Raw genomic sequence first — 15,105 nt, forward strand, 5'->3', positions numbered from 1 at the left:
TTTTTTTGCTAGAGAGACGATAGGAAGGGAGAGATGAGAAGCATCACCTTGTAGTTGTGGCACTTTAGTTGTTCATTGATTGCTTTCTCTTATGTGCCTTGACCGGGGGGTTCCGGCTGAACCAGTGACCCCTTGTTTAAGCCAGTGACCTTGGCTCAAGCCAGCAACCTTGGGCTTCAAGCCTGCAACCTTTGGGCTCAAACTAGTGACCATGGGGTCATTTCTTTGATCCCATGTTCAAGCTGGCAACTCTGCACTCAAGCTGGATGAACCCGTGCTCAAACCAGTGACCTCAGGGTTTCAAACCTTGGTCCTCAACATCCCAGGTTGATGCTCTATCCACTGCACCACTGCCTGGTCAGGCAATTATCCACTTTACCTTGGCTACAAGTACTCTGTCACTCTTCTACTTTCTGAAGGCACCTGACATTCCAGCTGAATGGCCTCCTTTCTGAGCTTCACACATCATAAGCTTCTTGTTCCTTCTTCCTGGAATGCTCTTCCATAGTATTATCACATACCTGACTCCATTTAGATCTACATTGTAATGGCAGTCCCTCTAAAGAGGCCTTTCTTTACCATCTAATCTAAGGTAGTTTTATAGTATAGCCCTGGACAGGTTATTTGGAGTGTCCTCCTGATATGCCAAGGTTGCAGTCAATCCCTGGTCAGGGCACATACAAGTATCAGCCAATGGATGCATAAATAAGTGGAACAACAAATAGATTTTTCTCTTTTGCTTCCTCCTTTCTCTAAAATCAATCAATTAAAATAAATGTAAGGTAGCTTTATAGTCTTCACAGTGTTTCTGATTTTATTGTGTTTGTGTTTATATATTTGGTTATTGGCTCACTGAGAGCAGGAAGCTTGTCTATATTATAACTGTATTTTCCTATATCTGTATTTATACTATACCTTGTTTATATTATACCTGTATTTCCTATACCTATATTTATACTATACCTATATTTCCTTGAACCTTTAGAATTCCCCTGGCACATAGTAGACATTCTAAATATTCATTGCATGAACAGATTAAGGTTCTGACCTCTCTTTGACAAGTGCTGTTGTTCAGCGATGTTTCACCCATTCTTTGGGATATTTTGCTTGAACTAAATGTAGTGCTTTTTAGGTTTAGCCTTTATCTTACTCATTTTGGCATTGAAGTGACAGCGTACAATGGGGGTGCCGCAGCTGTGCATGTTTTCTTTCCACAGTAGGAAATAAATCCTGTGACAGCAGAAACAGAGCCTTGTATCTCCTTGGTATGCCTTTGTAGTTCTAGCCTCCATAATTGAGTGCATATAAATGTTAACCTAGAGAAAGGGTTAAGTCTAGTTGCTTAATCATATATTTTTTAAATTTTATTTATTCATTTTAGAGAGGAGAGAGAAAGGGAGAGAGAGAGAGACAGAGAGGGAGAAAGAGAGGAGAGAGAGACAGAGACGAGAAGGTGGGGAGGAGCTGGAAGCATCCACTCCCATATGTGCCTTGACCAGGCAAGCCCAGGGTTTCGAACTGGCGACCTCAGCATTTCCAGGTCGACGCTTTATCCACTGCGCCACCACAGGTCAGGCTTAATCATATTTTTAAATATTTCAAGAGTACATTGGTTTGTCCATTCCAGAGCTAAAAAATAAAATTATTTTGAATTATATTTGAAAAAATTACAACATAGAATTGAGCTGGACTATATTTGCAACTTCATGTTTCAAAAGTCTGTTTCATTTTTCTTAGGAAGACGTATTAGGCAACAGAATCAGTTTTACCTTCCTGTTCTTTTCAAATTAGGACACTTGACCATAGTCCATCTTCTACTACACTGTGACTCTAGAGAAGCCCCTTGAACACCTCTGAACTTGTTTCCTTATTTGTAAAGAGCTGGGCTCAGATCTCCATGGTTTCTTCCTGGAGTAAATAGTCCATATGATTCTGCTTTTGTAAAAGGTCACTTATGGAAGAATTTGAAGAAGCAAATGGAATGATCTCTGCTTTCAACCAGTCATTTGAAAGGAGAGCCTGTGTGATTCACAAGGGACTGCATCGGCACTGAGTTTGGTTCTGTTTGATGCCTTGCTCACTGTGGGGTGAGGGTGGGGGTCAGGGAATCATTTTTATAAACAGTGAAGGTGGTGGAGAAGGGTTTGAGGTTACACATTCTCTCTAAGAATTATGCAGCCACTGGTGGCTTATGCTCAATGACTAACATAATAACGTGGCTGCAGTTTTCATTTTAAATGTGTTCTAGATAATTTGGTAGTTCACTAAAAACATCCAAGAACTGAGAGGTCTTTTTCTAAAAATGAAATTACCATCTAAATCAAATACGTGATATATTCCATGACTTTCAGAAACAAGGAAAAGTAAAGCAACATCCCTTAAAATTCATAACAACTCAGCTTTTATTAGGATATCTAGAGTTAGTCCCATGATTTTAATTGTATTCAGTAACTTTTTCCTGGGACTTTAAATGATTAAAGTGGTTTTCCTAAAATTTAGAATATTATTTATAAGTTTCATAGGCCCATTTCCACTCTACTCCTCTGGTAGGTGCAGAATGGTAGTTATACATCTCTGTTCTCCTTTGGTTTCTCTATGTTATTGGACTTTGAGGTCAGATTCTCTCCTTGAAGCTCTTTGACCTCTGTGCTCCAGAAATGGAGGGTGTGGCAAAAGTAGGTTTACAGTTGTCAGTATGGAAAGTAATACAATAATTGATAAATAATAATAGAAGAATAAATTCTTTCACATACTGTAAACCTACTTTCACCCCACACTGTACTGTGCTGGTCCTTTATTTCACTGACTCTGTTTCTCTATCTGCCTTTTTTGTTCTGCATCTGGTAGTCAGGTGCCTGATATATTTTCTAGGAGAGAAAAGTTCTATTATTTACTCAACTTATTCCCTCAAAGAATAAATTTATTTCTATGGCACTGTCTACTACTGAAATACTCATGACATCCTATGGGGGGGACCAAAGACAGCTAGCTGCAAACCTTTTGTGATTCTTCCCCTCAAGAGATAGAATCTGTCCTCCTCCCTTTTGGATGTGGGCTATCCCTGTGACCTTTTTGACCAGTTCAGTGGGGCAGAACTAAGGTGGAGTCATTTCTTAGGCTGGACCATGAAGAGATTTTTAGCTTCTGCTTTTAGGTGCTTGGAAGGTTTCCTCTTAGAGCTGAGCCCCATTGCTGTGAGGATGCCCACACAACTCTGTGGGGGAGCAGCCAGGGCCCTGATCATCAGCCCAAGCAGAGCTGCAGCCAGCAGCCAGCCCGAGGGCCAGCTCAGTGATTGAGGCATTTTTGAACCTTCCAGCCATCCCAGCATTGAAGCCACCACCATGTGAAACAGCTGCCTCATCATCCCACAGAATCATGCATGGAACAGATAGTTATTCTAGCTGCTAAGTTCTGGGATGGCTTCTTACACAGCAATAAAGAGCCCAGACAAAATCTGGTCCTGACAAGTGTGATGCTGCCGTAACAAAACATCTGGCCTCGCCTTTGAAACCAGGGAGCAGTGAAGACCTGAGGGGAGGTAAGAAGGCTAGTAAATGTTGGCTGGAAGAATGGTGAGGACACTGCTACTGGACAGTATAGAATGGTACCCTTGCTTTTCACAGTGACAGAAAAATCAGCAAAGTTGTTCCCCCCAGTAACATGAAAGATAAAAAGTGAACCTAATGAATTTGTGAATCTAGCTTAGGAGATTTTTTTTCCAGCAGAATATTAAAGTGCCAAGTAACTTTTTTTAAAACTACCTATAATCAAAGTATTGCAGAGATGAATTAAAAAAGATACTGCTCAGACTTTAAGTAGACTTTGGAGGAAATAGTTCCAAATGATAATTTACTAGGATCATAAAACTGTTTCTCATAGCCAGCTTCTCTACCAGTGAGAGGTACTCAAAGTAAGATATGGCCTCAGGGCAAAAGTTCAGGTCCAAAGCGCTACTACCAATAAAACTTGGTCTCAAGGTAAAAATAAAAGCCAGGGCACAGCTGTAAGACAAGTATTAAGATTTCAGAAGACTTAGAGCAGTGCCTCCTAGATCTTCTCAGCTACCCAGAAGGGCTCTAAGAATCTTAACCCTTTGAGTAGTACAAATGTTCATGTACGTCCTCATGCCTCCAGAGTGCAATCGTACATGTGTAAGGCAACATAATAAAAAGACAAATGTTTATTCTTCTTGTTTCTATAAATTGTTATCAAACAAACATGATTTTAAGTTAATAAAACTGGAACTGGAAATAATTTCATTTTTTGAAAAGAAACTCACTCCCAGGGGTCAGCGAGCATGAAAAAAACTCACTACTCCGGGTTGAGGGAGTTGTCTTATAGCATTGTGGACCTGATTTAGATGACAAGATCCTGGACTGCAGTCCTAAACTTGATGCTGTGATGTGATAAAACCTTGGAGATGGGTGTACTTGGGAGAGGGTGAGTGTGCTTTGTATGAATGGGAATGTCAGTCTTCTGTGGAAAGGGAATAGACTGTAGTGGGTTAAACATGGCTGCACATTCCTTGACATTCCTCCCTTTGGAAGGGGGTGTTTGCTTCCTTTCCCCTTGAATCTGAGCTGGCCCTAAGTCCTTTGACCAAGAAGATGTGTTGGGTGTGACACTGTATAGCTTCCAGGGCTCTGCCATAAAAGATCTACAGCTTTCACCTCTGTGTTTGGAATATACCCTCTTAGAACCCAGCCACCATGCTGTGCAAGGACATTCAAAAAGGAATCTGAAGTCTCACATGAGGCAGTTACCAGTCAGCAGTCAGCACCAGCTCCCTCCCAATGAATGGGGACATTTTGGGTCCTCCAGCTAGCTTTGTGCCAGCCAACATTAGGAAGCAGAAGAACCACCCACAGAATCACGAGATATAAAAAAGTATTTCTCTAAAAGCCTTTACAGTTTGGAATATGCAAAATAGCCAACATCCTTCCCCTCTATATGCTGAGTTCTGGTCTCCCTCTGGGAAAGGCCTTTGATACACCCTTCCTAAACATCTGAATGTATTTTTTTCTGTGCTCTGCATTTTTGTATGTTCAGTTCTTTATTGTACAAACACTTTATTGTGCACTGTGTGCTAGAAACTGGAAGGTTCTGTAATAGCATAGGAACAAAATCTGAATCTATTTGACTCCTTCTCCCTCTCTATCTGATGTTGGCAAGTGGTATACATTTTCATTTATAGTTTCATTATTTGCTTTTCAAATGCATTAAAATTTCCCTTTACTATTTCTGGCCCACATAATTGGTATAGCAGCTATACTATAGCCTTTCAGCCGCCCCCTTGTTTCAAATCCCTCCTCCTAAGCCCGTCCTGCAAATCTCTACAGCTCGGTGACTCACCGTTCTCTTACCTCATGGAGCTGAGCCTCTGAGGTGTTCATGTGGGAAATGGTAGCTGTTCCTTTGCGATCTGTGGAGGGGGTAGTATCCTAGACATGTAGTGAAACTTCCAGAAGACATAAAAGGTAGTGCAATTTTCCCAGATATTTTATTGCCAATCTATCTTGTGGGCTTTCTCCTCCTGGGAAGATTTAGGGGGAAAATAGTCATATATTTGGCCTTATCTGGACCAGTTGAATTGCTTTATTGGAGTGGGGCCTGGATTTCCTTTTTTGTGTTTTGTTTTTTTCAATAGTGCCCCAGGTGATTCTAATGTGAAGTCAAAATTGAGAACTGCTGTCATCAATTTATGCTTCTTTTTTTTTTTATTATTCATTTTAGAGAGGAGAGGGAGAGACAGAGAGAGAGAGAGAGAGAGAGAGAGAGAGGAGAGACAGAGAGAGAAGGGGGGGAGGAGCTGGAAGCATCAACTCCCATATGTGCCTTGACCAGGCAAGCCCAGGGTTTCAAACCGGCGACCTCAGCAATTTATGCTTCTTATACGGTCTCTGCACCAGCAGCAGCTATATTAACTAGGAATTTATTAGAAATGTACATTCTTGGGTCCTATTTCTGAGCTAATGAATCAGAAACTCTGATGGTAGGACCTCTCATGTTGTTTTAATAAGCTTCCCAGTGATATTTTTTGTGGATATTAATGTAAGAGAAACACTTTACTAGATAAATATTAGTTCCTTTCTAGGTCTCAAAACTACAGCTAAATTTGGGAAGGGTGTTTGTTATTTGAAATTTGCTATACTGACAAAATCTGAAATAATTGGTAAAGGACATAAACTGGCATACTAAGTGTCTTACTAGTGACCATTGAAGTACTTGTCATCAGATCTCTGAAGAGTAGTTCAAGATGTTCTTTATTATTTTATTTTTCAATTATACTTTGTATTTAACATAATTTTGTATTACTGTATTTCCCTATATATAAGACACTCCCATGTATAAGACATACCTTAATTTGGGGGCCCAAAATTTGAAAAAAAAAATTACATAAAGTTATTGAATTCAAGTTTTATTTATCATAAAATTCATACAACTCAACAAGCACAAAAGAGCAGGAAATGCAAGTAAAAATATCTACAATCACTGTATAAGACACAACCAGTTTTTAGACCCCAAAATTTTCCAAAAACTGTGTGTCTTATACATGGAGAAATATGGTAGTTTTAATTGAACAGCAGAGCAGATAGACATTCATATACTATAGGTTATAAAGTGTTCCCTCCAATAATTCAAGTGTCTACCTGATACTATAAATAGCTATAGTATTGTTGACTGTATTCCTTACATACCTAATTAGTACTTCCAGTTAGTACTTCTTAATCTCATCCACTTTTTTCATTTTACCACCCAACCCCCTCTTAAGGGTTATTTAAAATAAAGGAGCAAGTTAGCTCTGCTGATGCTTTGTTTTCCAGAGAGAGAATTCAAAGAGATGAGTTTAATTTCAGTTTGAGAGATCACAGATGGCAGTAGAATAGGTAGAAGCTATACTCACCTCCTCTCAAGACCAAACTGGAATTACAACTAAATTATAGAACAATAATCCTGAATATCTAACTGAAAAATAACTGAAGACAAGTCTTATAGCCAAGGATATACAAAAAAGCCATACTGACACTAGTAGGAAGGGCAGAGACACAAAGAGGGTTGACCCCACTCCTAAAAGCCAGGGCTGAATTCCAGAGGGATATCTTAGTTATGGGGAGGGTCCCCTAAGAGTGGGGTTTAAACCCCAAGCTTGGTTTCTTAACCCAGAGTACCAGAGCCTGGATGAGGTCCCCACATAACATCTGGCTGTGAAAAGCAGCAGGGGCTCTGCCACAGAAACACAGGACTCTGCTGGAGTTGTGGGCACCCTTTTAAGGTTGCCCATAACATGTAAAATTTTATTACCAGCCACTCATCTTGGGCTCTGGCAGGGGGAAGGCAAAGAAGACCAGGGTTACATGAGGAGAATCTGGGGTTTATGGCTCTGGGGAGTGACAGTCCTCAGGATCCCTGTGCTGAGTCATTCTCCCAGTCAGAGAATCAAAAAGAAAAGGGAATTTTTAAAAAATGAGGATAGGCACGGGCCAGTTGGCTCAGCGGTAGAGCATCAGCCCAGTGTGTGGAAGTCCTGAGCTCAGTTCTCAGGGCACACAGAAGAAGTGCCCATCTGCTTCTCCACCCTCCCCCTCTCCTTCCTCTCTATCTCTCTCTTCTCCTCCCGCAGCCAAGGCTCTATTGGAGCAAAGTTGGCCCGGGCACTGAGGATGGCTCCATGGCCTCCACCTCAAGCACTAGAATGGCTAGATCTTCTAGAAAGAAAATTAACACGATAAGAGTGGCCTTAAATGACACGCTAGATCAGATCAATTTAATTGATAGCTTCAGAGCATTTCACCCCATAGCAGCAGAATATACATTATTTTTTATTGTACATGGAACATTTTCTAGGATAGACCACATGTTAGGATACATAACAAGTCTCAATAAATTTAAGAAGATTGAAATAATATCAGGCATCTTTTTTTTACCATAATGGTATGAAACTAGAAATTAATCACAAGGAAAAAACTGAAGAGTTCACAGGACATGCAACTAAATAACATATAACTAAACAATGAGATCAAAGAAGAAATCAAAAGATACCTCGAAACAAATAAAAATGAGAACACAACAACCCAATATCTGTGACATAGCAAAAGCAGTCCTGAGGAAGAAATTCAGAGTACTACATGCCTACCTCAAAAAAAACAAGAAAAATTTCAAAATAACAGTCTAACTTTACACTTACTAGAACTTAGAAAAAGAACAACAAACAAAACCCAACATGAGTAGAACAAAGGAAAGAATAAAAATTAGAGCAGATATAAATGAGATAGAATATAAAAATAAAATATTAATGATCAATGAAACCAAGAAGTGGTTCCTTAAAAGATCAACAAGATGGATAAACCTTTAACCAAATTCATCAAGAAATAAAGAGGCCCTGGCCAGTGGTTTTGTGGATAGAGCATCAGCCTAGCATGGACATCCCAGGTTTGATTCCTAGTCAGCGCATACAGGAGAAGCAACCATCTGCTCCTCCCCACTCCTTCATCCCCTCCTCTCCCTCTTTCCCTCCCACAGCCAGTGGCTCAATTGGTTTGAGTGTGGCCCTGGGTGCTGAGAATAGCTCCATTGGAGCACATAATCCTCAGGCACTAAAAATAGCTTGGTATTTAAGCATTGGTCCCAGTTGGGATTGCCAGGTGGATCCTGGTTGGGGCTCATGTGGGAGTCCTCACTATCTCCCCTCCTTTCACCTAAAAAAAAATGTGGGGAGGGGAAGAAAAGAAAGAAAAGGGAGATACCTGACCAGGTGGTGAAACAGTGGATAAAGTGTCGACTTGGGATGCTGAGGTGCCAGGTTCAAACCTCAAGGTCACCAGCTTGAGCATGGCTCATCCTGCTTGAGTGCAGGCTTACCAGCTTGAGTCTGGGATCACCAGCTTGAGTATGGAATCATATTGTAGATTTGAGCCCAAAGGTTACTAGCTTGAAGTCCAAGGTTACTGGCTTAAACCAGGGGTCACTGACCCAGCTGGAACCCCCTCTCCCCCATGAAGGCACAAGAGAAAACAATCAATGAACAACTAAGGTGCCACAACTATGAGTTCATGCTTCTCATCTCTCTTCCTTCTTATCCATCTGTCCCTTTTTTTCTTTCACTTTTTTTTAGCAAGAGAGAGAGACAACCCAAATAAACCAAAAATAAAAGAGAAGATGTAACAATTAACTCCCCTGAAAAACAAGGGATTGTGAGAAAATATTATGAACAGCTTGTATGCCAACAATTTGGATGATCTGGGATAATGGATCAATTCATAGAAACATACAGTCTTCCAAAACTGAATCAGGAAGAATCAGAGAATCTGATTAGACAGATTACAACTAGTGAAATTAAAGCAGTAATTAAAAAACCCCCAAAAACAAAGTCATGGACCTGATGGCTTCACGGGTGAATTTTACCAAGCATTCAAAGAAGAACTAACACCTATACTTCTCAAACTATTCCAAAATTTTTAAGAGGAAGAAAGACTCCCAATCTCATTTTATGAGGCCAGCGTTATGCTCTTTTAAAAATCAGATAAAGACACTACAAAGAAAGAAAATTATAGGCTACTATTCCTGATGAACATGGATGTCATAATCCTCAACAAAATATTAGCAAATCAGATCCAGCAATATATTCAAAAGACCATACAGTGATGAAATGGGATTTATTTCAGGGATGCAAGGTTGGTACAATGTCTGCAAATCAATGTGATACACCACATAAACAAAATGAAGGATAAAAACCACATGATCGTATCAATAGATGCAGAAAAAGCATCTGATAAAACCCAGCACCCATTTTTGATAAAAACACTCTCAGCAAAGTGGTAATAGACAACATACCTAAGTGTCATAAAGATCAAATATGACAAACCTACATCCAACATCATAGTCCATGGGCAAAAACTACACGTTTCCCTTAAGATCAGGAACAAGACAGGATATCCACCTTCACCACTCTTATTCAACATAGTACTAGAAGTCCTAGCCACAGCAATCAGACAAGAAGAAATAAAAGGCATTCAGATTGAAAAGGAAGAAGTGAAACTGTCATTTTTTGCAGATGACATGATATGTTTGCACAATGAATTACTACTCTGCCTTAAAAAAAAAGCTACGCTTTTTGACAATATAGATGGACCTGGAGAGCATTTATGTTAAGTGACACAAACCAGTCAGAGAAAAGACAAGTAGCAAAAGATTTCCCTTAAATGTGTACTCTAATGAACCACTAACAAGCAAAATAGGGACAGATTCATAAAGAACAGGCTGACAACTTTTGGGGGTCAGGGGCATATAAAACTGAGACTTATGGACATTGATAAAAGTGAAGTGGTTACCAGGGGGAGGAGGATATAGAGGAGAAGGGGTAGGGGAAAGAGGTGGGGGAAGGGTGTAAAAAGGGACAAATATAAGGTGACGGAAAATGATTTGACTTTGGGTGATGGGTATACAACATAATCAACAGTTCAAATACTATAGAAACATTTACCTGAAAACTGTGTACTCTTATTGATCAATGTCACCCTGTTAAACTTAGTTTTCTAAATAAAGTTTAAAGAAAAAAAAAAACAGTAAAATTTTATTAACCAGTCTCACTCCAATAAAATAAATAGAAAAGAAAAAAATTTCCGGTTATATATGTTAGACCAAAAAAAATCTTGAAGTAGTACTAAACATTTTAAAGGGATATAAAATTACTTTAAATCAATTTTCAGTGAAAGTAAATAGAGAAACCCCATTTTGAATTGTTTGGCTATATCTCTGCCTGGGGTCGGAGACAGGGATCTTTGAAGTAGGGTCCAATATTTAGCATATAAAGACTCTAAATACCATCTGTTCATTGTTTGTTTATTTTTTCCCTGGTTATTTTGGAAATGCTTTCAAAGTAAAATAAGGACTAGTGGAAAGTAAAGATGCCTAACTTGAGTGTTGTTGTTTGGGTCTTAGAGACTTTGGGGTTAGATTGTCAAATGAATTCATGTGCTTTGAAAAGCTTTTATTATTTTTTAATGAAGTTTAAAAACTAAAGAAATGGGATTAGGACCATAAAATCCTTTACTCTTAACATTGTTTCTTTGAACTGATTTAGTGCATTTGTGTATTAGAAGTAGAGCTCTAATTTGGATTAAGTCCTCATTGTTTACAGTAATATGGTCTGGAAAAAATTTCCTGGACACACAAACAGTATTAAATTTTGTAAGGACAAAGGACAGCTATGCTCTAGCTCTCCGGTTAAACACTTCAATGGGAAAAATTAACATAAGCCAATATAGAGGAATGCTTGAGACTTTTCATACATCATTAAATTCAGATGTTATATATTTATATATTTACTCTTAGATCAGTGGAAAATGTTTAGGAGAAAATGTTAGCCGAGAACATAGATTATATAATATATAACTAGAGACATCACAGAAAGCTGTACGTTTGCATGCTTATTTTTCAAAACATAGTGATAGAACCCAATTATAATGCAGATGTTGGAATAAATTGATATCTTAATCATTTAGAGCTGCTATGACAAACTAGATTGGGTGACTTAACAAATATTTATTTCTCACAGTTCTGCAAGCTAGAAAGTCCAAGTTCAAGGCACATTGTGTCTGATGAGAGCTCACTTCCTAGTTCATAGACAACCATCTTTTTGCTGTGTCCTCACATGGTAGAAGGGGTCAAGAGAGCTCTCTAGGGTCCCTTTAATAGACACATTGCTCCCATTCAGAGAGCTTCTCCACATGAACTAATTACCTCCCAGGTACATCAGCTCCTAATACTATCACATTGGGAGTTGGTTTCACGTTTGTTTTTTGGGATTCACATTCAATCCATTGCAATTGAAGAAGAGAGTTAAATATTCAGCTTTTTCTTTAGTTTTTAAGAGCACCAAGACTGGCACAATTAATTGGATTGAATGAGACAGGGTGGTCTGGTGGACAAAGCTTGAGATTTGAGTCTGAGGACGTAGATTCTTGTTATATGTGTTTCCTTCTGGTTTTGTCACCTTGGACATGGTACCTTCCTTGGGCCTGCCTTATATTCTATGTTTATAAAATGTGAAAAATATTTATCTCAATGACTTGTTTTAAGTATAAAACAAATGAGTATAAATAAAAGTGATTTGATACTAAGAAACTGGATATTAGATTATTATTAATAATAGATTTTTATTTTTTCTTTTGACAAGGAACTCATCAAAGGAAATCTGCATTAAGTGATTAAAAGAAAAGTTTATAATCCTTTTTTTTTTTTTTTGTATTTTTCTGAAGCTGGAAACGGGGAGAGACAGTCAGACAGACTCCCGCATGCGCCCGACCGGGATCCACCCGGCACGCCCACCAGGGGGCGATGCTCTGCCCCTCCTCTGCCACGACCAGAGCCACTCTAGTGCCTGGGGCAGAGGCCAAGGAGTCATACCCAGCGCCTGGGCCATCTTTGCTCCAATGGAGCCTTGGCTGCAGGAGGGGAAGAGAGAGACAGAGAGGAAGGAGGGAGGAGGTGGAGAAGCAAACCGACGCTCTACCGCTGAGCCAACCGGCCAGGGCCCTAATTCTTTTTTTTTTTTTTAACAGAGTCAGAGAAAGGGATAGATAAGGACAGACGGACAGGAACGGAGAGAGATGAGAAGCATCAATCATCAGTTTTTTGTTGAGGCACTTTAGTTGTTCATTGATTGCTTTCTCATATGTGCCTTGACTGTGGGCCTTCAGCAGACCGAGTAACCCCTTGCTCGAGCCAGTGACCTTGGGTCCAAGCTGGTGAGCTTTGCTCAAACCAGTTGAGCCCACGCTCAAGCTGGCAACCTTGGGGTCTCAAACCAGGGTCCTCCACATCCCAGTCTGACACTCTATCCACTGCGCCACCACCTGGTCAGGCTGGAAAAGTGTATAATTCTTAAAAAGACAAAATCTCTTTACAATTTTCAATTAGAGTAAATATGATTAACCTGAGTAAGTTATAGTTCTCTGACATACTACTTATAGTAGATTCTCACTACAGTTACTTAAAAATATTACTATAGTTGGAGATTTGTGTCTCTGTGCTTTCCTAGAAATACTGTTTAAAACAGAAAAAGTATTTGCAGTATTTTATAAAAACTGTATTGTATCAGAAGTATCATCCTAATAGCATTCTGGAATTATGCAATAGTTTCTTTTCTGGCACATTACAGATGCAGTGCTGTGGAAGAATATGTAATATGTTCTACACGTTAAATGTCATAAATGCGGTTATGTATCATATGTAGCAAGTCTTTGAAAAATAAATTGTGAATGAGAATAAGAAACTTATGCTTCAGTGGTGCTAAATATGAATGAGGATACATACAGCTAGATTGTCATACACACTAACTGTACTCTCTGGCCTGTGGAATAATTGGAAACTTGTTAGTTAGTATTACACAGGCTTGACACATTAATTGATAAATCCAAAGTAAATTTCAGACATGTCCAACTTTTTTATTTTTGAAAAATGACAAGGATGCAAGATTATTTCTAAAAATATATGAAACAATTTGAGGTCGGAACTCTGGGCTATATTTCAAGTACTTAATAAACCAAAACAGTATTATTATCTTCAGGGCAAATATCAAATATATGATAACCATCCCAGCAGCTTTCAGAGTTTCAAGTACTTAATAAACCAAAACAGTATTATTATCTTCAGGGCAAATATCAAATATATGATAACCATCCCAGCAGCTTTCAGAGTTAATATAGGCACAACAAAATTTCACACCCAATTTAAAAATTTTTTCAGAATGTTGTCACATTTCAAACTGATTAATATATGTCTAAACTATTACAAATCATTGTTTGAGGAAGATGCTAAGAATGATTTTCATTGACCTCGAAGGTAAAAAAAATAAGTATAAAAGTGTAGGTACATTTAATAATATCAAAATTTTGGAGAATTCAGCCATATTTTTGATCTGTGTCTTTAAAATGTTATTTAGCCTTGGCTGGGTGGATCAGTGGGTAGAGTGCCATTCTGGCACACCAAGTTTGTCAGTTCGATCCCTGGTCAGGGCATATACAAAAAGCAACCAGTAAATGCACAACTAATGGGACAATTAAGTGGAACAATGAGTCGATGCTTCTCTCTCTGTCTCTCTCAAAATCAGTGGAAAAAATTTTAAGTTATTTACTGGTGACTATTTCTAATGAAATTAGCTTAAATTTTAAGAGCACTGAGTCTTCTTATTAGCATAGATGTGTGGTTTTAAATTAGGGTGCAGAAATTACAGGGTTTGATAGGATATCTGATAAATGCAAATAGGACCAACTGTGTGTATAGGACTGTGAGAGAAATAACATTTTTAGACTGCATGGAAAAAGCCAAGTGTTCATCTAAGTATTGTAGATACAGGATTTTTAATTGTTATATCTAAATTTTTATAGTAATTTTTCTGTACCTTAAGGGAGTTCAGGGAGTGAGTATGATCTGATTTGTGAGTGGGATCCTGTATATATAGCTTTGCCAGGATGTGCCACAATGTGGAAGGTGAACTGGTTTTTAAATTTTTATTTACTGTGTTATGTCTTATGGTAGAGAAGTTCTCTGAATATAGTATCTCCAGTTTTTTTAAGTAACTGCACCAATTTCAAAATATCTATGCTTTCTCATAGAATGAAGACCAACACAGAGATGGTGTGTCTAAGAAATTTTAAAAGGTGTAGGCCTCCTGATTGAAATATAGTCAAATTACTGGAATCATTTTTTTATTGTCGTAAGTATAACTATTTAAAGTAAATTATTTGGTCAGTGTTGACTTGCGTTCTTTGTTGAAGAAATATTCATTCTCTCTCATATACCTATATCATTGTTAGAGCTGTTTTGAGTTTATATTCTTCTGCAAATTAGTTGTATATTTTGAATTAATTTAACTCAGGATCCTTGAGAGAACAAATAAAGCCATAACCTTTGAAGCTGGAACAGTCCTTAGAGCTGTTGTGGTTCATGTTCTGTGTCCATTATAAGAAATTCCTTTGCAAGGTCCCTGATAGATGGTCATCTTATTCATTAGACCCTGGTAAGGAAAGGGGCCGAACTATTTCACAGAATTGCCAGTTCTGTGGATGTTCCAGTACAAACTGAATCAAAATATGACTTTCT

At 38.6% G+C, this 15,105-nt stretch overlaps 1 protein-coding gene across 6 annotated transcripts in view; it reads left to right on the forward strand.

The window, feature by feature from the left end:
• The window catches only part of LRRC8B (leucine rich repeat containing 8 VRAC subunit B), an 82,361-nt gene that overhangs the window by 46,066 nt on the left and 21,190 nt on the right, over nucleotides 1–15,105 (forward strand). For all 6 annotated transcript variants that reach the window (XM_066268610.1, XM_066268606.1, XM_066268608.1 and 3 more), the window contains one exon: nucleotides 14,619–14,719. The gene's annotated coding sequence lies outside the window, so the exon portion shown is untranslated. The remainder of the gene's footprint in view (nucleotides 1–14,618; nucleotides 14,720–15,105) is intronic.

The sequence above is a fragment of the Saccopteryx bilineata genome, chromosome 3, assembly GCF_036850765.1.
Source record: "Saccopteryx bilineata isolate mSacBil1 chromosome 3, mSacBil1_pri_phased_curated, whole genome shotgun sequence".
NCBI lineage: Eukaryota > Metazoa > Chordata > Mammalia > Chiroptera > Emballonuridae > Saccopteryx > Saccopteryx bilineata.